The sequence below is a fragment of the Malus sylvestris genome, chromosome 2 (assembly GCF_916048215.2).
Source record: "Malus sylvestris chromosome 2, drMalSylv7.2, whole genome shotgun sequence".
Classification (NCBI taxonomy): domain Eukaryota; kingdom Viridiplantae; phylum Streptophyta; class Magnoliopsida; order Rosales; family Rosaceae; genus Malus; species Malus sylvestris.
In genome coordinates this window covers 36,719,679-36,744,128 of record NC_062261.1, presented here as the reverse complement: position 1 = coordinate 36,744,128, position 24,450 = coordinate 36,719,679, and the positions used below count along the sequence as shown (strand labels likewise).

Genomic DNA, 24,450 nt, shown 5'->3' with positions numbered 1-24,450 from the left:
AAGGGCTTTTAAATAAAATGTTTTTGGGTTCCAAAAGGACTTTAAGTGTTTTATACAAGAAGCACTAGTTTTGTGCTTCTTCCAGGAAGCACTTAAAGTGCTTTTCAAGGATTTACTAGCATTTTTACTAAGGATTGTTTTCAAAAATATTTTTCACCAAAAGCGTTTTCAGTCATTTTAAAAGCATATCTTAATGAGCTCTAAGTGTGTTTTGAAAATTTATCAACCTAAAGTTAATTTTTTTATGTCAACTTTTAGCGTGAATCGATTCTTGTCAAGTGTTTAGATAAATTATGGTCTTAAGTAACCAATTATTCATGATATGGTCATAAATTAGTTGGATTATTATTTTTCATTTAGTTTTGGGGTGAAGGTAGTTTACTTGCATAGTGTAAAACGCTAAGGATTTGATAACTCAAGTTATGTGTCACAAAAAATGGTAACCTTCTAAAAAAACTATTATTACAATTTTAGTAAAAACTAATGTTTTTGCGTCACTTGTGAGGCTTAACTCACTTTTCCTATTCTATAATGTAGATTATACTGTTTAAAAGGCCACCACAAGCCAACAAGGCTTTCCGCTTTATGAGGGTCGAAAAATGAACGTTTTTTCGTATGCAACCTTACCTTTTTTTGGCAAATAGGCTGTTTTAACAACTCGAATCCGTGATCCTTTGGTCATAAATGAGCAATCTTTTAGACTTAATCGTTGACATTAATCAAAATTAGTGATGTCTTGATCTTTTTGTTTTTAGGTCTACGAAGCGGTTCGGGCCAGATAGGCTTAGGTTCAAACACCTTGCGTTCCTAAACTTGGCCAAGAATGTGGTATGTCTAATTTGGTCATATAGACCTCCAATTTCTTGTAATTGTGATTGATTTGAGCTGAAAACACAAATTGGATGGTCATGTTGTCATTTAGGTCCCTTTGACAAGCCACATTAACTAGTGTGAATGTGATCGCTTATGCACTCGAGTTTGAATCTCCATCCTCACAGTTTAGATTAGTTTAAAATAAAATATCCACTTAAACTTGTTGCTAACAAATTTGATTGACTGCAATCGATATTGCAATCATAAAAACGAACCCCATGCAAATAAGAACAAAGGAAAATGCATCTAAGTATATAATTAACATTAATCAAGATGGTATAGGTATTGATTCATTTTGTTCCAAGTAATTAAAACACAATAGACTAATAGAGTAGTTTAAATACAGAGGTGTATACATTATATTATTGGTGGAGACGCGGAGTAGACCGTCTACACGACAACAGGTTCAATTTACAGTGGCCTGCCTTCCCTTGCAGGTTCTTCCAATGATCGAACAATTAAAGCTTCGCTTGTTCTTGCAATTGCTCCTGTTCAAGAAACCGTAATTTGCCTCAGAAGGAGAACAAAACATAAACGCAAGCAAGCACTGGGTTAGAAGGCAGTTTCGAGTCAAATTAAATCAAATAAAACTGATCTGCTTGATCCCAATCTTTGTGTGAATATATGCACTGCATGATGCAGAATGAGGTAAAGATTAAAGTGCATCTTCGGAACAATTGAAGTGGTGCTGACCTCTGTCACGAAGAATGCATGGAAACCGTATGGAACTCTATGTGGCAATTCCACAACTGCAACGGGCTCTGGTGACATTGTCTTTGCATCAACTACATGAATTGCTGATTTTCTGAATCATTAAAATGCAGGTTTAGATTGCAGTGTGTCCTCAAGAAGATTGAACTTCATATGCACGTAACTGCATAACCGCTGGTAACACCGATTTATTCAGCTTCAAAAGCATGAGCACCGAGAGCTATAACGAAACTTATAATTTGGTTTATAAGAGATATCCAGCGGAAAAGGACGAATAGTCTGAGAAAAGAAAATAGTACCCAGTGTTCTCGTCATGAACAAAGAGTATTAAGTAGCCACCATCTTCTTCAGAAGTAACGCCAGGAATGCGAGGGACAAAAATAGCCTCAGAACCAAATCTGCCTGGTCCGAGGTCATAGAGGCCTTGGACATTTCCTCCAACCTCAATTTGGGTTTTTCCAACCTCTGGTTCAGCATGCAGATCAAACTTGGCTACTCCTGTAACCTTGGCAATGCTGTCCAGCAAGGTTCCGTACACATAACGCTGCTTCCTGATTTCACACAAGTTAATTGATGAAATAAGTAAACATGAATGTTACACTAGCCTAAAAGAACATTAGGCAGCTCCCAGGGAAAGGATATGCGTACCTTCCGGTGTAGCTCTCATTCACCCTGGGAAAATCTACAGCCGCTTCTGATAGTTTCTTTTGGGATGCTAGACCAGTTTTCAAGTTGAATCTCATTTCGTACCTGAAAATAATTAGAACAGTCAGAAGCACCATCTCTCAAGAAATCAAGTCAGCAACATCTGTCAAAATCTCTTACAGCTCATTTGTGAAGTTTTCAAGCTTTTCTTTGAACATTGCCAAATCAAGATTCTCAAGGCGGCATGTGATTAAAACAACTTCATCCCCCTCCTCCCAAGCATTAGCTACATAAAAGGGGGAAAAAAGGGCAAACCATCACAATGTAGACAAGAAAGAGCTTTAAGCATAGCGTAAATACGAACCATGCATGATCATAGGTACTATTGTTGAACCAATCGACAGTAACTATAAGTTACACATTTTGAACAAAAATCCGGTCATTAGTAAAGTTCCGGGACTGAACAGTACAAACTAACAGAGCCATTTCATTTCTGTTTTCATTACATGCACATGAATAGACAGAAAACCACTTTGCAGACTGTTGAACTATAAATTATGATTTGCAGAAATCTAAACTACTTCCAGACTGAAATGAATAACGTGGAGTTACAATTGTGCCATATCAACTAATATTCTTCCAAGTCAGTCAAGGATATACCAGAATTTTGGCATATTGGTTAATCCAAAAAAAACTCCGCCTATGTCTTACATGGCCGGTCCCAAGCCCGGATAAAGGAGGAGGGGGAGGGCGTCAGGTAGTCGACAGCCGGCACTCCATGATCACGTCGAATCCTTATGAAAATGAATCCAGAACAAAATCGCACTAAAGCTAGGGCGTCACCCGTAAGTGGCGCGCTGTGTGGCCTGAGCACAGTGATAAGTGAGCAAGGGTCGCTGTATCTCCATCGGCACCCGGATGCAGTGTTAAATGAGCAAGGGGGCCATAGAAACTTCTTTTCGAACGACTCCACTCAAAGTTGTTTGGGAGCATATGCTCCTATCAACTTTACCCGGGACACACAAAAGAAGTACTTTGATCCTATTAGACGGGGGAGGGTGAAGAAGCTAGGACAGAAGGGTAGAGTTCAAGAGAGCAAAATGCGTTTAGGAACGTGGAATATAGGAACCTTAACGGGAAAATCTATGGAAGTAGTGGAAGTTATGGTGAGGAGAAGGATAAATATTATGTGCCTACAAGAAACTAAGTGGGTTGGTAGTAAGGCAAAGGATCTAGAAAACTCAGGGTTTAAACTTTGGTATTCGGGCACAAATAGAACGAGAAACGGTGTTGGCATCATCGTGGACAAGACCTTGGTACAAGATGTTGTAGATGTCAAGAGGGTAGGAGATAGAATCATGGCAATCAAGATTGTAATAGGACAAGAACTTATCAATGTGATTAGTGCGTACGCACCTCAAGTAGGGTTGGATACGAGTTCGAAGGAGAAATTTTGGGAAGATCTTGGAGACTTGGTGCAAGGAATTGCTCAGACGGAGAAGTTATTTATAGGAGGAGATTTAAATGGACACGTGGGCAGGGAGACAGGCAACTATGGAGGTTTTCATGGTGGCCATGGTTTTGGGGAGAGAAACGAGGATGGGGAAGCTATCTTGGATTTTGCAATGGCATATGATCTCTTCTTAGCCAACACCTTCTTTAAGAAGAGAGAAGAACATGTGATCACCTACAAGAGTGGGTCGTCAAAAACACAAATAGATTTTCTTCTAATGAGGAAAGGGGATCGTATAACTTGTAAGGATTGCAAAGTTATACCAGGAGAGAGCGTGGCTAATCAACATCGCTTGTTGGTGATGGATGTACATATCAAAAGAGTAAGACAAAAGAACAAGACTTGGAAGTGCCCAAGGACTAGATGGTGGAATCTAAAAGAAGAAAAACAAGCCATTTTCAAAGAGAAGGTAATCACCCAATGTGTGTGGGATAGAGAGGGGGAAGCTAGCCAAATGTGGGATTCCATGGCTAGTTGTATCCGAAAAGTAGCAAAAGAGGTATTAGGAGAGTCCAAGGGCTTTGCCCCACACCAAAAGGAATCTTGGTGGTGGAATGAGGAGGTACAAACAAAGGTGAAGGCTAAGAAGGAATGTTGTAAAGCCTTATACAAGGAGAGGACTGATGAAAATGGTGAAAGGTATAGAAAAGCGAAGCAAGAGGCGAAGAAAGCTGTCAGAGAAGCTAAGTTAGCGGCTTACGACGATATGTATAAACGAATAGATACCAAAGAAGGAGAGTTGGATATCTATAAACTATCTAGAGCAAGGGAAAAGAAGACAAGGGACCTAAACCAAGTGAGGTGCATCAAGGATGAGGATGGAAAGGTTCTTGCTACAGAGAACGCGGTTAAAGACAGATGGAGAGGTTATTTTCATAATCTTTTCAATGAAGGACATGAAATGAGTGCTTCTTTAGGGGAGTTGAGTAACTCAGAAGAGTGTAGAAACTACTCTTTTTATCGTCGAATCCGGAAGGAAGAAGTGGTTGTAGCTTTGAAGAAGATGAAGCATAAAAAAGCAATAGGCCCAGACGATATACCAATCGAAGTGTGGAAACTTTTGGGAGAGACAGGTATAACATGGCTCACTGACCTTTTCAATAGGATTTTGAAAACGAAGAAGATGCCAAATGAGTGGCGAATGAGCACTTTGGTGCCTATCTACAAGAATAAGGGCGACGTACAAAATTGCATGAACTATAGGGGTATTAAGCTAATGAGTCATACAATGAAGCTCTGGGAGAGAGTCATTGAGCATAGATTGAGGCAAGAGACACGGGTTTCGGACAACCAATTCGGGTTCATGCCAGGGCGCTCAACCATGGAGGCAATCTATCTCTTACGAAGATTGATGGAAAGATATAGAGATGGGAAAAAGGATTTACACATGGTCTTTATAGATTTGGAAAAAGCGTATGATAGGGTCCCAAGAGACATTCTTTGGAGGATTTTAGAGAAGAAAGGAGTACGAGTAGCATATATCCAAGCTATAAAGGATATGTATGAAGGAGCAAAGACTGCCGTAAGAACTCATGAAGGACAAACCGAAAGCTTTCCCATAACTGTAGGATTACATCAAGGCTCATCCTTAAGTCCTTACCTTTTTGCGTTGGTAATGGATGAGTTAACACGACATATTCAAGATGATATTCCTTGGTGTATGCTTTTCGCAGACGATATAGTGTTGATAGATGAAACTCAGGAAGGGGTAAATGCAAAGCTTAACCTTTGGAGAGAAGTGTTGGAATCTAAAGGTCTTCGCCTAAGCCGATCAAAGACAGAATATATGGAGTGCAAGTTCCGTGCAAATGGAGGCCAAAACGAGTTAGAGGTGAGGATCGGAGATCAAGAAATACCAAAGAGCGACCGTTTTCGTTACCTAGGATCTATCTTGCAAAAGAACGGAGAATTAGATGGAGATCTCAACCATAGAATACAAGCTGGATGGATGAAGTGGAAGAGTGCATCCGGCGTGTTGTGTGACCGCCGTATGCCACTGAAGCTCAAGGGAAAATTTTATAGGACGGCAATAAGGCCGGCGATGCTGTATGGCACAGAATGTTGGGCGGTGAAACATCAACACGTACACAAAATGGGTGTAGCGGAGATGATGATGCTTCGTTGGATGTGTGGGCACACGAGAAAGGATAAGATTAGGAATGAGGATATCCGGGGTAAAGTAGGAGTAGCCGAAATTGAAGGAAAGATGAGAGAAAATCGGTTACGGTGGTTTGGACATGTGCAAAGAAGGCCTACTGACGTTCCGATTAGAAGATGCGACTATGGGACAGAGGTTCAGGGCCGAAGGGGTAGAGGAAGACCTAGGAAAACTTTGGAAGAGACTCTAAGAAAAGACTTAGAGTACTTGGATCTAACGAAGGACATGACACAGGATCGAGCACAATGGCGTTCTAAGATTCATATAGCCGATCCCACTCAGTGACTTGGATTTTCCAAGTCTCCAACCGAGAAGTTTTCCTCACTCGGGAAATTAAGGGAACACTACCCCAACCTACATGCTCCACTCAGAAAGCTTCAACATACAAGCTTTAACAAAAGAAAATTCAAAGAACTTAGCGAAGAAGGCTTTGGTGTATTTAACACAATACGTTGAAATGAAGGAAAGCTTATTTATTGATATCCCCGATAAGCTACAAATATGTACATATACATGAGTCAAAATAAGCACACAAGAGGGAGCCTTCACAAAGGTTGCTTAGGAGAAGTCTCAGCAGTCGGTAGAGCCCCAGAAAGAGAAGGCACCGGAGGGGGATCATTTGGAGCCTCAGTACTGGACAGAACCCTAGAAGGAGGAGGCATCAGAGGTTGATCATTTGGAGCTTCATTACGCGGTACAGCCCCAGAAGACGAAGGCAATAAATTCCTTTGGAACAAACCCACAAATCTCTGATGATCAAGTAAAACCTGACCATCAGTTTCCTTCATCTGGTCAAGCTTCCTCTTCATGTTTGTAGCATAGTCATGTGCGAGCCGGTGCAACTGTTTATTCTCATGCTTGAGCCCTCTAATCTCCTGTTTGAGACTCATCACTTCAGCCGCCAATGATTCAACTTGGCGGGTTCGAGCAAATAGGCGTTGGGCCATATTAGACACAGAACCTGCACACTGAACACTGAGAGCCAGCGAATCCTTAACAGCTAACTCATCAGACCGTTTGGAAAGTAGTCTGTTATCTTTGGGAGTGAGAAGGTTCCTGGCCACCACCGCAGCGGTCATATCATTCTTCATCACGGAATCCCCAACGGTAAGAGGACCAGTAGGGGAGACGAAGGATGGGCGCCATATGTTGTCTGGAGAAGGCGGGGCTGCCTCTTCAACAAGGTTCAAGTCAAAACGATGGTCGGAGGGGCCAGACATTTTCAAAGGTGTTGAAGAGAGAAGAGGTCGGACAAATCAAGATCTTAGAAGTGCAAGAATGAAGCTTCTACTGGTGGAGATTCAAGTGTGCTTTGGAACTTAATGCCAGCCCCTATAAAAATCTGCACTCGACGAAGCTTCAGAAATCGAAGAGGCGCCTGCTCAGAAATCGAAGAGGCGTTTGCTTTCTCAAAAGCTGGGCTGCTTAGAGATCACGAGGGTTGATCTCAGAAATCGAAGAGGCGTTTGCTTTCTCAAAAGTTGGGCTGCTCAAATACCACGAAGGCCGATCTCAAAAATCGAAGAGGCGCTCGCTTTCTCAAAAGCTGGGCTCCCCAGAGACCACGAGGGCCGATCTCAGAAATCGAAGAGGCACCTACTTTTCCAGCTTTTTCCAGCCTTGTCAGCACCTGTCACACGCACACTCAGTTTTGTGGAAATTATGGGCATTCTGTCAAAGACTTCTGGGGAAGTAGAAAACACATGAATCTTACTGTTCAATCACCCACTTCCCACACGCAACAATAGCTCATGGGTACCACAAATAACTTTGCCAAAGTTCTCTGCCAAAGTTGAGCACGTGAAGCTTGCAGCTCCCACTACATCGCTCTGACCAAGAAGGGTAAAAAAATAGCAAAGAAACAGCACTAACAAAGTTTAGACACATAAATTTTGAAGGTCTAGCTACCATATTATTACCCACAAGGGTAAAGGAACAGTACCACTGCTGGATAATTGGAAAGTCCCTGTGTGTCAACCTCTGTGCTTCGTGGCAAGGTAGACTAGCAAACATGCCCAACCTTTACTCACATTCGAGAAAACACTCCCAATAAGATTGCTTGCTCCAAAATCGAAGAGGCACCGTCCTCCGAATCTCGAGAGCCAGACTCCCAACATGACTACTTTCTTAAAAATCGAAGAGAGGGTAAAGGAACAGTACCATTGCTGGATAATTGGAAAGTCCCTGTGTGTCAACCTCTGTGCTTCGTGGCAAGGTAGACTAGCAAACATGCCCAACCTTTACTCACATTCGAGAAAACACTCCCAACAAGATTGCTTGCTCCAAAATCGAAGAGGCACCGCCCTCCGAATCTCGAGAGCCAGACTCCCAACATGATTACTTTCTCAAAAATCGAAGAGACACTGCTCCCCGAATCTCGAGAGCCAGACCCCCAGCATGATTGCTTTCTCAAAAATCGATGAGGCATCGTTCTCCGAATCAATCGAAGAGGCGCTCGCTTTCTCAAAAGCTGGGCTGCTCAGAGACCACGAGGGCCGATCTCAGAAATCGAAGAGGCACCTACTTTTCTAGCCTTGTCAGCACCTGTCACACGCACACTCAGCTTTGCAGAAATTATGGGCATTCTGTCGAAGACTTCTGGTGAAGTAGAAAGCACATGAATCTTACTGTTCAATCACCCACTTCCCACACGCAACAATAGCTCATGGGTACCACAAATAACTTTGCCAAAGTTCTCTGCCAAAGTTGAGCACGTGAAGCTTGCAGCTCCCACTACATCGCTCTGACCAAGAAAGGTAAAAGAATAGCAAAGAAACAGCACTAACAAAAGTTTAGACACATAAATTTTGAAGGTCTAGCTACCATATTATTACCCACAAGGGTAAAGGAACAGTACCACTGCTGGATAATTGGAAAGTCCCTGTGTGTCAACCTCTGTGCTTCGTGGCAAGGTAGACTAGCAAACATGCCCAACCTTTACTCACATTCGAGAAAACACTCCCAATAAGATTGCTTGCTCCAAAATCGAAGAGGCACCGTCCTCCGAATCTCGAGAGCCAGACTCCCAACATGACTACTTTCTCAAAATCGAAGAGAGGGTAAAGGAACAGTACCATTGCTGGATAATTGGAAAGTCCCTGTGTGTCAACCTTTGTGCTTCGTGGCAAGGTAGACTAGCAAACATGCCCAACCTTTACTCACATTCGAGACAACACTCCCAACAAGATTGCTTGCTCCAAAATCGAAGAGGCACCGCCCTCTGAATCTCGAGAGCCAGACTCCCAACATGATTACTTCCTCAAAAATCGAAGAGACACTGCTCTCCGAATCTCGAGAGTCATACCCCCAGCATGATTGCTTTCTCAAAAATCGAAGAGGCATCGTTCTCCGAATCTCGAGAGCCAGATACCACAGACCACTTTTTCAAAGTGCTCTGACAGAGTTAAAACATGTGAAACTGGCAGCTCCCACTACCGTGCTATGACCAAGCAGGGTAAAGGAATAGCATTACTACTTGTTGTTAGGGAGACTCCTATATATGTCGACCTCCATCCCCAACGGACAGGCAGACCTGCAAAAATGCTCAACCCTTCATCATATCTGAGAGGGCACTCCCAACGAAGCCTTTCGAAATATTCAGCTTTCTTTCCCCCCGATAATACCTCTGCAAACAAGCTATACTAGAGCAAGAATATCTCATATCATCAGGGTTAAAAGCAAGAGTATCCCATATCATGCTTTTTCCCTGTCTTTTCTTTTGGCCTTGTTTTTACCTGCAAGACAAGGAGAAAGAGAGCAATCAGTCAGCACTTGGAATCAAGCTTCCAGCCAGGAACTGACTGCCTGGAACCCCTTACCTGATTACTTACCTGGCATTGCTCTCGAGTACTCATCTTCAACATCTTATGTTTCCAGGGAAGATTCCGCATCTGCTTGAGGAACAGATAGGGCAAGTGCGAAGGATACAAGGAAGCATGTGGAGACAAGCGTAACAGCACACGTGCCGATACATTCATTACCCTGTCAAAAGCAAAAGTATCCCATATCAGCAGGGTGGAACGTACTCTAGATTTGATGGACTTGTTTTGACCCTCAAATTCTTCAGTCGGCCTTATACTCTGGAGGAAACCAGAAAACCCTCCAGCTCAGTTCAAGAATAAGCCTGTGGAAAGTTACTTCTTCAAAAGCAAAAGTATCTCATATCATCTCTTCTCATTTTTCTTCTCTTTATCCTTCATGCTGCTGCAAGATGGGGAGAAGGTGAACAATCAGTCGGAGCTCTGATTGCTTACCTTGTCTGTCACCTCTTTCAGCAGACCCCCTAGCTCGGCGACTTGGGGGACTCCTACTACATGGTTTGTATCGCGCTTGACCAAGCCTGAAACTACAAGTAAGCTTCAAGTGAAATTGATACATTACCTTGTGCATCTCCACCAGTTAAAGATACCACCCCTGGATGGAGGAAGAGTACTTCCAGAGAAGATGCCACATCTACCTATGAGACAGATAAGGCAAGTCAAGACGACACCACACTCCGATACTTAGAAGTTTCGTGATTACGAGATCATTCTCCCACAATATTTCCTAATGTCATTTGTACTAAATCATTCACTTGTACTCACTAAATGAGAGCTTGAACCTATGTACTTGTGTAAACCCTTCACAATTAATGAGAACTCTTCTATTCCGTGGACGTAGCCAATCTGGGTGAACCACGTACATCTTGTGTTTGCTTTCCTATCTCTATCCATTTATATACTTATCCACACTAATGACCGGAGCAATCTAGCGAAGATCACAAAAAGCGATCGTTTTCGCTACCTAGGATCTATCTTGCAAGAGAACGGAGAATTAGATGGAGATCTCAACCATAGAATACGAGCTGGATGGAAAGAGTGCATCCGGCGTGTTGTGTGACCGTCGTAGGCCACTGAAGCTCAAGGGAAAATTTTATAGGACGGCAATAAGGCTAGCGATGTTGTATGGCACAGAATGTTGGGTGGTGAAGCATCAACACGTACACAAAATGGGTGTAGCGGAGATGAGGATGCTTCGTGGGATGTGTGGGCACACGAGAAAGGATAAGATTGGGAATGAGGATATCCGAGGTAAAGTAGGAGTAGCCGAAATTGTAGGAAATATGAGAGAAAATCGGCTCCGGTGATTTTGAACATGTGCAAAGAAGGCCGACTGACGCTCCGGTTCGAAGATGTGACTACGGGACAGAGGTTCAGGGCCGAAGGGGTAGAGGAAGACCTAGGACAACTTTGGAAGAGACTCTAAGAAAAGACTTAGAGTACTTGGATCTAACGGAGGACATGACACAAAACCGAGCGCAATGGCGTTCTAGGATTCATATAGCCGACCCCACTTAGTGGGAAAAGGCTTTGTTGTTGTTGTTGTTGTTGGTTAATCCAAAAAGGTCCCAATTTACATTAAGGAAAAGTTACCAAAAAGAACAACAGATGTAATGGTTGATCAGTTATTCGTCGGTAGATGGGAGTCAGAGAAGAACAATTCCCTCCTAGTCAGCATATGATGCAGACAAACCTGAACTTAATCAAAGATGGCTAAAATAACTTCCGTAAGCCTTGATAAGTTCAGATGGTCTGGAATTTTAGCTAGAGGAATTCAAGGATAATATGGAACTGGAAGTTAGATCAGTACTACTCTATGAAACCGAGAAGAAAAACTGAATTAACATAAAGATCAATGGAACAGAAAGAAAAATAATAAAAATTCTAGAAGATCCTAAGTTCGAATTTTCCTACCCTAACGTGACTTTTGTTGAAAAATTATATATATATAATACACCAATGACTAATCCAATATATCAAAAAAAGAATTTTTTGATCTCCAACCAAAGTCCACGGTTAACTCTAAATAATTCGGCCAAGCACCTCAAATCATTGTTTTATATGGCACATACATATATACACTAAAAAATTATTATTTTGATAGGTTATATATATATAAGTAAGATTCTCCATGTATTTTCTGTCATTTCATGTTTTTGCACAATTTTTATGATGTTGGCACGAGAATCGACATTAAACAGTGAGATGACAGAGAATCTATAGAGAGAGTTTCACTTTTGAGAGAGTCCTCTTAGCAAGTATCAGACAGGTGGTATGCATAGGAAGGGAGCTGATAGGCAGAAACCTACATAGAACATATTGGTTTGAACCCAACTACAAGTAGCAAGGAAAAAAACTGCCAAAACAGCAAGGATACAGGGCTCAATTGATACACCATAAAACAAATTTAAGATTTCAGAAGAAAGAAAAGGGTGAAATTAAGTTGCAACATTTTTTAGCAGAAAGTGATGATAACCATTCTTAGTAATGCCTCAAAAGAAGAAATTGCAGCAGTTCTTTAACAGTGTCTGCTGTGCTTCACCAATTACATTTTAATAGCATGCAGGTATTTTAAATATATATTGAACTCACTGAAAAAACAATACTTGTTTCAAAGACATTGTTTTGTTGCACTACGATAGGAAGCAAATATGCGCACCATTATGGAAAATGAAGCAATTTGGAAGCTCGAACCATCTGATTAGCAACTCATCCTTTGCATACCGTGGAAGTAAACCAAAGCGAGCTTTTTTTTTATGATCAAATGTGAATATCAACTTTTGTTCCTTCACCATTTCCTGAAAAAAAGAAAAGAAAAATAATAACATGTTAAATTTCATTTTAATGTGATTGTTTAATGCTCAGAATAATTACTGTTAAGTTATTCATTGAGCCAAAACTTAAGTGGAATAGAAGTGGGTAATGCCACTCAATGTCCATGAACCATTTGGATCAACACTCGAACACAATACCATATTGAGTAATGTTGATCGAAAAAGCTTAAGCTTTTAGCAACAAGCCCAAGAATGCATAGAAAAAACTAGTTGAAAATAATTTCAGACCTTTGGTTTGAAGATCAGGGGGAGATCCATGAAAATTGCGTAGTTCTCAGTAATTGAAAAATCATGCATCATGACGGGGTCTGGTATTGTTATCGTTATAGGGTCATGCATGAAACCATCCTTCGAAATAACTCTATAAGTGACATACGGCGGAGTAGGTGAAGAGCCAAATGTAAACATCTCACCTGCATTATGTACTTCATAAGTTGACAGGAAAATCTCCTTATAAGGCCGAAGAAATACCTTATTATGAAAATGTACTTACCAGTGAATGGGTCAACCTTTGGATGAGCAGTGAAGGAATGTGTCAGTCTCTTGTCATAATCCAGCAAGCCAACCGTTTGCAGATCTCCATCTTCCATAACTTTGAGGACATCTGCATAATGCAAAACGAACAATTTCATTTACAAACTAGAAATAAACAAGAGTACCAATATATTTGAGTCCCACAGAGATATACAAGGCAACACAATTTGTTTCTATTCCATTGCTAATGCAACATAAGCAACTTCAGTTCCACTGAAACAGAAAGAAAAAAAAGGTACCAATATGTCTTAGTCCCGGAAATATTTAGGAGGCGATACAAAGGTTTCCATTTCAAGGCTTTTTCTTTTTTCTCAACCACAAAAACCAGACATCTATATTGCATCAAAAGAAGTTGTGCAATCCAAGAACAAGTAATCTCTTCATCCCAAAGGATCCTTGAATTGATTGAAATTGAAAAGTAGATGCAAGAAAATGGGTGAGTTCCGCTTACAAGGTTTATCCGCCTCGTGAAGAGCTAGAAGCTTCCCATGGTGATATATGAGAGCTGTGTTACCTGGAAATGTAGAAAACAGTTAGTTATGTTCACTGCTTTCTTAGGCAAGTAAAAGGACACGATTTCTTCATTCGCCAGGATTTCAAGGATAAAATTTAAGAGGCATGAAAATTTCATAAATGATAACATGTAAATTTTAACTACGTAAATTTCAACTATGCAAATTTTACTTCAATCAAGTTGTAAGGAAGAAAAATATGAAATACTTAAAACTTTCACAACCGGACGTGTCCATGCATACTAAATTCTGGTGTATGGATTTAAAATCCTATACAAATATCAGTAACCAAAAGCATTAAAGCCAAGAAGTTATCGCAGTTCTGACATTAACTTTAAAACAGGATAATGCATGGAAAACTGCTTTCAAAATTGTACAGAAAATAAAAATTGTTGCAGTTAAAAAAACATTTCGCACAAGAACACCTTACCAGTCCCAAAACCATAAGACATGTCTAATATTTTCAGTTTTTCTCTTAGCATTTGCAAGTTCATCATGAATAAGCCGAGAAACCCCTTAAGGTCTCCAATCTGGAAATGACACATTGAGGAACGTAAGAAAGGAATCTCCCAACTACCGTGTATGGCACAAGGGTAAACCAAATTGCAATGATATACCTTCATAAATTTAGAAGCTCCAAAATATTCTTCTTGCTTAAGATGTGATGTCCTTACGTAGCGGGAGACATAAGTTGCTTTTCCATCTTTGATGCGCATACCATGAACCATACTGCAAAATGTTAACTTTAACATGTATACCTTTACTTGCTTTGTCCAATTTATAATTAAACCAAGGAATTATCATAACTTTTAACAATCTAAAAGAGCAATAGCTGTAAATCTTAACGCTGAGCCGCAAAATGAATCACTGAATGCAGTACCAGAAATGAAGGTGGATAAACAATCAACGCGTACATGCTGGAAAACAGATGCATATTTCACCAAATGCACCGAGAAACAGTTCTCCGAAAAGACTACCTCGAGAAAGCAAGCAAGCAAATAGAAAGTGGAGAACACGACGAAGATAAAGAGTAATTAGGGGGTAATGAAGCACAAGTAGCCACATTTTACAATAGCAAGAAGAAACAGTCGTACTGAATCCTTAACAGAAGATACTCTTCCAATATTCCCCAACACTGATTCAGTGACTTTACCGATTCGGCCAACGACACGAATACTGAACAGAAGCAATTTAAGCTATTTATGGCTTATCTCAATTTTAGCATGGAAATTGAGTTCAATAACATAATTACCCTACAAACAAATTGTTCAGAAAACTTGAATTCAAAATATAAATATTGATGTGAAAAATGGAAAGAAAAAAAAACAGGGGAATCACTCACCCATCTCCATCAAACCTGCAAGGATAGCAATAAAGAACATCAGCACAAAATACAGATGACTAATCTCTGAAACATTATTTCCAACAACTAACAGAGACATACCAGTGATATCCAGCAACTGGTGCAAACTTTGGGTTGGGCCCCACCCTGACAAACTCTCCATTTAAGCACTACTGCAGTTCATACATGGCATGACAATTGGCAATTGAGAGAGAGAGAGAGAGAGAGAGAGAGAGAGAGAGAGAGTGAGAGAGGTACAGGAAGATGGCCGATGACAGGGAGGTTGGTGGTGGGAGGAGTTTCATCAGCCACCGGAGCAAAGTTGCCGGCGAGGTAGTGGTGAGGCTGAGAAGAGTCGTACATCCACTTCACAATCAGCTTCTCGATCAAGTCCACCACTTTTGAAGAAAAACCCTTGTTTGGTTTTGGGTTAGGGACCACTATGGTGCTGCTCTTGAGCTGCTGCTTCTCGTCGTTAACTTCTACCTCCGCCATTGTTGTCTGGTTTCTTATCCTAGGTCGAAGTCAGTGAGTCAGCGAGTCTGTGTGGTGGAAATGGAGGGAAGGGGGGTGTTTATCGCGTGCTGCTGGTAATGGCAGTGCCAGGTTTAACGTTTTGTCGTGGAATGGAGGAAAGAAGAGATTTTTCAGTACGAACAATACATTGATGATATATTACCTGTCACAAATGATGGGATATGTATGCTGAAAAGTTAATAATTTAAAAAATAAAATTTTCTATCACTTCTTTTAAAACACGTGATGTATTACATGTTACAACTAAAAATTTCTTGCAGGAAAGAACAGATTGTAAAGATGCTGCTTTCTCAAACTGTAAAGATGCTGCCGTTACACTACATATAGTTGCTCCTATTGCCAACTCATCAACTCTATTATATTATTCGTTTCCTGTGGTACAAGATGCTCTTTAAATTTATGAGTTCCAGTATTCATCTCTGGTGTGCCCAAAATCCTTCTGCTCACCGAGAAAATGACTTGTACAATACGAATAGACTGTTATAACGATGTTTCCTGCTAATAAAACTAAAACATGTGTTTTTATCCCAATTTTTTAAAGAATAATCCCCAAATTTAGTAGTCCATCCATTTCATTCTATTCCAATATAATCTTAGGTACCAACCATGCATGGATGTTAAAGAGCAGACCCATGGGAAGGGGAAAACAAGTCTTCCACTTTGACTTCACGTTATCAAACCAATAATTAATCCACCCAAATTAGGGTGTTTTGCTATTGGAGTCTTGTCCCACGTTCGATCGTTTCTTTTTCTCCTCTCCTCCTAGCCACTATTTAGAGCGTTTGGGGAGGAAGAAGAGACACCAAGAGAAACAATTCTCTTAACTCTTGAAGTAAAACTTAAATTTTAAGTTCTAAACTTATCTCAACTTACTTCAACTCTTGGGGCAAATATGAGGAAAAATTCAAAACTCATTTATGGGCCAAATTTAGCTCAGGATTCTTCCCTAGGTTAGTGGGGTTGGCCCATCATATATGTATTTTTTTTATAGTTTTATATTTATAAATTCATTTAATCCAACGGTTAAGAACTAATTTGATGAAATCTAACGGTAAAAAAAATATCTAACGGTCTAAATTTAAATCCAACGGCTAAAGTAATTAAAATTTTTTATGTGTTTCATATTCTTTCATAGTGTTTCACGAGTTTCATGGTGTCAGTTAGTAACTTTTCAATATTTGAGTAAAAGGGAATCTGGGAAACCTGACTGATGATGACTACTACAGACGTAGCTTCTCGGGCATGATCTCTTCTAAAGTAGCCAGAAGTTGTATTATTGTTTCCTCATCATCGTCATTATCATTGTCATAAATAGATACTAGCCTTCATGCACGCGTGTGCAGATTATATTTTTTGAATAACGTTGTGCTACATGCAACTTGCACGTTTTAAATGTGTTTATATGCGTAAATTAACAAAAGGAAAGTAAAATATTTAAAGTAAATGAATAATTTTAGATCATGCTAGAACAAACCCCTCATAAACCAATTAAAATAGTTGGATCCACATAATAAAATTGGTCTCTATAGAATTTACATTAAGAATAGAGAAAATTATATTTAATAAACAACTAATTGAATCACATTATTACTAGCCCATTGTGAGGCTAATCTCACCTCATCCCCCCTAGTGTAGATAATACCATTTGTTAAAAAAAGAAAACAATCATTTGACAACTAATTTATTCACATTATTATTAGCGTGCGAAATATCTTTTCTATAACCGGCATTACACGCCTCTTAAGATGTTTTGAACGTGTTTAAAAATAGAAAAAATAATATTTAATAAACAATTGATTGAATCATATTATTACTAGCCCATTATAAGGTTAAGCCCACTCTCCCCCTCCCCCTTAGTGTAGATAATATCGTTTGTTAAAAAAAATAATTATTTGACAACTAATTTAATCACATTATTATCTGCGTGCGAAAAACTTTTTTTATAACCGGCATTACACGTCTTTTAAGATGTTTTGAATGTGTTTTAAAATAGAGAAATTGAGTCATATTATTGCTAGCCTATTGTGAGGTACTAATTCAAAAAAAAAACAAAAAAAAACAAAAAAACAAAAACAGCACCAAAAAAAAAAACTAATTAAAATGACAAAGCCATTTTTTGAATCATGGCGTGTTACTCGCGACTTACACGTTTTAAATGTATATGCGTATATTGATAAAAGGAAAGTCAAATATATGAAGTAAATGAATAATCTTAGATCATGCTAGAAGAAACCCCTCATAAATCAATTAAAGCAACTGAATTCACATAATAAAATCGATCTCTATAGAATTTACATTAAGAATAGAGAAAATAATATTTAATAAACAATTGATTGAATTACATTATTGCTAACCCATTGTGAGGCTAAGCTGTCACATCTCAGCCTGGGCCCCCACCATATCCTAGGTTCGACTCCACCCTAGCACGATATTGTTCGCTTTGGGCCCCGACCACGCCCTTACGATTTTGTTTCTGGGAACGCACACGAAAACTTCCCAGTGGATCACCCATCTTGGGAATGCTCATATACATATAAGGCTTACAAGATCCACTCCCCTGGGAGATGTGGGATGTCACAATCCACCCCTCTTAGAGGCCCGACGTCCTCGTCGGCACACTCACACCTAACGGCAGAGTGGCTCTGATACCAAATTGTCACATCCCGATCCGGGCCCCCACCACATCCTGTGTTTGACTTCACCGTAGCACGATATTGTCCGCTTTGGGCCCCGACCACACCCTCACGGTTTTGTTTCTGGGAACTTACACAAGAATTTCCTGATGGGTCACTCATCATGGAAATGCTCTCACCCGAACTCGCTTAACTTCGGAGTTCCTACGGAACCCGAAGCCAGAGAGCTCCCAAAAAGTCTCGTGCTAGGAATAGATGAGAATATACATATAAGGCTTACAAGATCCACTCACCTAGGCGATGTGGGATGTCACATAAGCCCACACCCTCCCTCTTAGTGTAGATAATAACGTTTGTTAAAAAAAACAATCATTTGACAACTAATTTAATCACATTATTATCCGCGTACAAAAAACTTTTTTTATAACCGGCATTACACGCCTCTTAAGATGTTTTGAAGTTGTTTAAAAATAGAGAAAATAATATTTAATAAACAACTGATTGAATCACATTATTGCTAGCCTATTGTGAGGCTAAGCCTACCCCCTCTTCCTTAGTGTAGATAATATCGTTTGTTAAAAAAAACACAATCATTTGATAATTAATTTAATCACATTATTATCCGCGTGCAAAATACTTTTTTTATAACCGACATTACACGACTCTTAAGATGTTTTGAACGTGTTTAAAATAGAGAAAATGACACACCCCGACCTAAATCAGGGCATGATGGCCGTCACGTGAGAGCGACATAACCATGTGCACAATGCGGAAGAAAAATTGATATAGAGAAATACGAGAAAATAAAATCCAAACTACTAGTAGTACTAACTAAGATAAAGTGCAAGTGCGAGATTAAGTGTGAGATACACCATCAGAGCATAAATAGCTTAAGTGCAGTCAGGCAGAACAAATACTAATTATACAACACCCAAAGGTGATCCTACATTTGTGATACTCTATCAGAACCACCGACGAAATCCTCATGATCCACCAAAGCACTTCTACCTAAAACCTGGAGGCGCGCAAAACATAAAGTGTGAGTGGGCAAAAACAAAGCTTTTCAAAATCATTTCATTTCTCAAAAGTTCTAACCCCTCGTCGTAAAACCTGTATAATTTCCCAGAAAAATAATATATGTTATAACAGAAATCATGCTCAGGATGAAAATCCATAGATATATACCATGACAAAGTATCTCAATGAAATGCTATAAGTAATCCAATTAAAATATAACAATGCCAGAGACCATATCAGCCAACTCCACCTACATGACCTGCACGGCTGAGTCTATAGCTCATAACCAATCTCAATCATATCAAATCAAATCCTGCACACGAGTCGGAACCACCTAAAGTGGTCTGTACGACAAGACTAGGTGTAAAATAAATATGCTTTAGTGCTACAATCACGTGAAGACTATGCAAAAGATCACGGGTCACCTACGAGTCAGAACCACTTATAGTGGTCTGTACGACAAGCATGTGCACCTAACTTGGATCCAAGGTGAGCATATGGTGCGGGAGGTGAACATCACATGAAGAACTGTACCCTAACTCTAGGCGGGAGCACTAACACCGGGGTGCAGGTTTATGAGCTCTCAATACATCACACATAATCACATCATCTCGCATAACTGAAGCAATATCATATCATTCATTTATGAACTTACTTGGCACTTACCTGTGCGTCCGCAACACCAATAATAAGTATATGCAATCACTAATGCATAAATAAAATAGGTAGATATTTTGCACGACATTTTAAAAACGTATAATCATTCAAATTCATTTTCTGGGAGAAATCTCAAGTATATAGGTATATACGGAAAACCAAAAACCCACTCATTGGTATGTCGAATGGTCGTAGCCCCCGAGTCTCGATTAATGGTGCTCGTCCTCAGGATAGGTCTCACCTATATACGAAACAACTATATAAACGTTATTTAAAGCATATACACAAACTTAGGAAATAACTTCTCATACATTGCTCAAATAGGGTATTTGAATATACCAACATGACCTACTCAACCTTAGGAACATCCCCATATTTTTAGAAAAAAATTTTGAGCACCCACGCGCCCTCACGCGTCAGCCAAGGCATGGCTAGACGCGCGGCTCACGCTCAGGCACGTGCCTGGCACACCAAACAGATTCCCGAACGCCGTTAGGGAATATTCCGTTAAAAAGTAGCATATGCCGTTAAAGTTACCTGACGGTATCAGAAGACGGAATATTCTTCTCATTCTTCCTTGGTTCGCCGGAGTCCGGCACCGGTCACCACTGCTATCACCGAAAACTGAAAAATCTTAGAACTTCAATATCTTTTTCATTTCTCAACCAAAATTCATGAAATTTGAACCAAATTGAAGCTTACAACGAGTAAAACAAAACCTTACCAATTTTAAGCCCTGAAATCCACAGGATTTCGCCGGAGAAACCTCGATATTCCGGCTAAACTTGAAACTTGCCAAACTCAACTTCCCGACATCCAAAACACTTCATTTTTCCTTTCTGAGCTTTGCAAAGACGGCTTAAAATCTCCTAAAATCTTCACATTTACGATTGCATGAACAGTAACCCAAAACTGGGTTCTCAGGAAAATGAGGTCTTCACGTCCAACCAAGGGTATAAGTGAGCTCCTGAGCTCACAAGGATCACAAAGATTACCTTCACAGCCTTGATCTGTGACTGGAAGGGAGGGTTTGAAGTTTGTCCATACGCTTGTACGGAAAATGGAAAAAAACCGAGAGAGAAGAAAGATAGAGGGTCAACGGGTTGATTGGGTGTGAGTGTGTGGTCCTAGTTTGGGCTACCAACCAAAACAAACAAAATTTAAGTTCTAATTGGGTCTAAAAACTTAGGAACTTAACATATTGGTCCACGTCTAAAAGCATGTCACACACAACACACCTCAACATCCAAGGGTAAAATAGACATTTCACACTGACGATAAAATAATTCGGGACGGGCTGTCACAGAAAATAATACTTAATAAACAATTTATTGAATCACATTATTGCTAGCTCATTGTGAGGCTAAGCACATCCCCTCTCCCTTAGTGTAGATAATATCGTTTGTTAAAAAAATAATTATTTGACAACTAATTTAATCACATTATTATCCGCGTGCGAAATACTTTTTATAACCGGCATTACACGTCTCTTAAGATGTTTTGAACATGTTTAAAAATAGACAAAATAATTTTAATAAACAACTGATTAAATCACATTATTGCTAGCCCACCCACCTCCTACTTAGTGTAGATAATACCGTTTGTTAAAAAAAAAAATAAATAAATAAACTATCATTTGATAACTAATTTAATCACATTATTGCTAACCCATTGTGAGGCTAAGCCCACCCCCACCCCCTTAGTTAGATAATATCGTTTGTTAAAAAAAAACATTTATTTGACAACTAATTTAATCACATTATTATCCGCGTGCGAAAAACCTAACAAAAAAATCATTTGACAACTAATTTAATGTAATTTAATCACATTATTATCTGCGTGCGTAAAACTTTTTTTATAACCGGCATTACATGCCTCTTAAGATGTTTTGAACGTGTTTAAAAATAGAGAAAATAATATTTAATAAATAACTGATTGAATCACATTATTGTTAGCCCATTGTGAGGCTAAGTTCACCCACCTCCTCTTTAGTGTAGATAATATTGTTTGTTAAAAAAAATCATTTGACAACTAATTTAATCACATTATTATCCGAATGCGAAAGACTTTTTTTTATAACCAGTATTACATGTCTCTTAAGATGTTTTGAACGTCTTTAAAATAGAGAAAATAATACTTAATAAACAACTAATTGAATTACATTATTGCTAGCTCATTGTGAGGCTAAGCTCACTGTCACCCCCTTTAGTATAGATAATATCGTTTGTTAAAAAAAAACAATCATTTGACAACTAATTTAATCACATTATTTTCGTGCGAATGACTTTTTTTATAACCGGCATTACACATCTCTAAAGATGTTTTGAATGTGTTTAAAAATAGAGAAATTGAATCACATTATTGTTAGTATATTGTGATGTGCTAATTAAAAAAAAAACCACAAAAAAATTAATGATTAAAAAAATAATGTTTAAATGACCAAAATGCCCCTGCCTTATTTGATGCATTATTTTGGGATATGTTTGAAATTTTGTATTGGGGACATTTTTGTCCAAATTTTTTTGTTGAAGTTTGGTGACACCAAAAATCACTATTCACTTGTCCATTGGTTTTTTATATACTAGCCTATTAAGAGGTATTAATTTAAAAAAAAAAACCACAAAAAAATTAATTATTAAAAAAATACTATTAAAATGACGAAAATGTTTTTGCCTTATTTGATGCATTATTTTGGAATGCCTATGAAGTTTTTTGTCTTAGAGGCATTTTTTTCCAAATCTTTTTGTTGAAGCTCGGTGACATCAAAATCACTATTCCCTTTTCCATTGGCTTTATATATAAAATGAATTCAGTCAATTCATTACACAATAGGATAATAGGAGGTGAGTGTAAGGCAATCCAACAAAAAACAGTAAACAAGAAGCACAACAACTATGTTTTACGTACCTCCTCTATGCTTTACATCCCTCCTCTGGGGTATGCTAGGGTTCAGAAACCCAAGCGCCGACCTCAAAAACAAATTTTGAATTTCGTTGGTCGTCCTTAATCGTGATCTTACCCGAGCACAAGGTACAACCAATGTGACATTGATATATTTGATAACCAAAAAAAGGTTTGTAAAGTAAATAATGATAGAATAATTATTATGTTACTGTATGTATAATGGTAAACCTAATACAATACAAAAGAGATATGATAGACATCAAGCCACAAAAGAAAGACCAACTAAATAATTCTTCTTTCTTGCTATTGGAAATTTGGAATGAAAACTAGAGAAGTATCCATTCGCTCACTCTCTCTGTAGCAATGTATCTATCGCATTTGCTCTAGCCACTATTACATTTTTTTTTGTCAGAAGGTGGAGAACATTCATAAAACAAAAGTCTAAATAGACAGAATACAACGTACATAACCTTAGAAAGGATTGGCATACAGATTACAACGTAGGTAGCCACTATTACTTCTATTAAACACAACAATGAGACAATTGGATCTTTGGGGTCAATCAGTTTCTATGACTGACACGAACTCGGATGCGACTCTTTGATTACTACTCGGGGCAAAAGAGGTGCAATCAAAAATTCGAATCATGATGAAGTGATGAACCCTATTTTTGCATTTCAACTAGTTTATCGTACTCATGTCACGTAAGATCCATTTTCTTGGTGTATCTTGGTAGCACTCGTCACTACGAACTTGTAGACACAAGCGGAATCGAATTTGGAGTTACGATGAGAATTTTACGAAACTACGAAGTCAAGGGGCAAAATAGTCAATTCACTATTCTAAATACTAGGATTGGATATTTTAATTATTTTAATATTAATCTGTCATGTGGGGCCCACACCCTACTTCTCATTCTTCCCGTGCCATCCCCTGCCCCAATTTCTGGGACTCTTTCGAAATCTCTCCCCCATCTCTCTGTCATTCTCTCTCTCCGAGCTCTCCTCCCTCAGCCTTCCTTCACATCCCTATTCCCTCTACAACCACCAAGGTCACCACCAACTTGCCGGGACTACCATGATCTTCAACAATAAACACGTAGGACATCTAGGTCCTCTCGCTATGGTGACTGCTACCATTGTTTCTTGTCTCTTCGACGAGTGTTCTAGTGAACCTCGCACTCCTGACCTCGGTAAGGACTCGCATCACTCCGTTTCATTATGGTTTCCTATTTCTAGCTTGATTTCAACTCACACGCGAGTTTTGGGTAAGTTTTTACACAGAATCAACTCGAGATGTTAATTTCTAGATTTTCCGGCGAGGTCCGACGGCTTTTGAGCCATTTTTAAGCTAACGCTATCCACGGTCGAGAAAGCCAAAGGTATATTTTGACTCCTTGTTCTTTGGGCATCAATTTGGTATATTGAATGACTAGGTTTGGGAAGCTCCGACTTTCTTCTTCGTGGAATCTAGCTGACCCACGACCTGAAATCGGGTCAAACCCGACCCGCAACCCAAAACCGGCCCAACCCACAGCTAGGCCCAATTCCATAACTTGGCCCAAACACAGTCCAATAACCTAGCCCATTAACTCAGTAACCTAGGCCCAACCCAACATCTCAAAACCCAAATCCGACCCGACCAGGACTCAAGCCCAATTCCATGTCCGCGTGTGGAATGCTATCAGGGCCGGCGTGTTGAGCACATGCACCTTTGCCGCCGTCCATAGTAGCACTGACGACTTTTCCACAATGTTTTAAAA

The 24,450-nt window shown here is 39.4% G+C and overlaps 1 protein-coding gene and 1 pseudogene across 1 annotated transcript in view; both read right to left on the bottom strand.

Moving 5' to 3' along the window:
- Positions 1 to 14,833, bottom strand: part of LOC126598866 (carotenoid 9,10(9',10')-cleavage dioxygenase 1-like) — a 28,084-nt gene extending 13,251 nt beyond the window's left edge. Inside the window, exon 1 of the mRNA XM_050265260.1 lies at positions 14,479 to 14,833. The gene's annotated coding sequence lies outside the window, so the exon portion shown is untranslated. The remainder of the gene's footprint in view (positions 1 to 14,478) is intronic.
- Positions 1,115 to 15,570, bottom strand: LOC126598896 (carotenoid 9,10(9',10')-cleavage dioxygenase 1-like; annotated as a pseudogene).
- Positions 15,571 to 24,450: the final 8,880 nt, after the last annotated feature.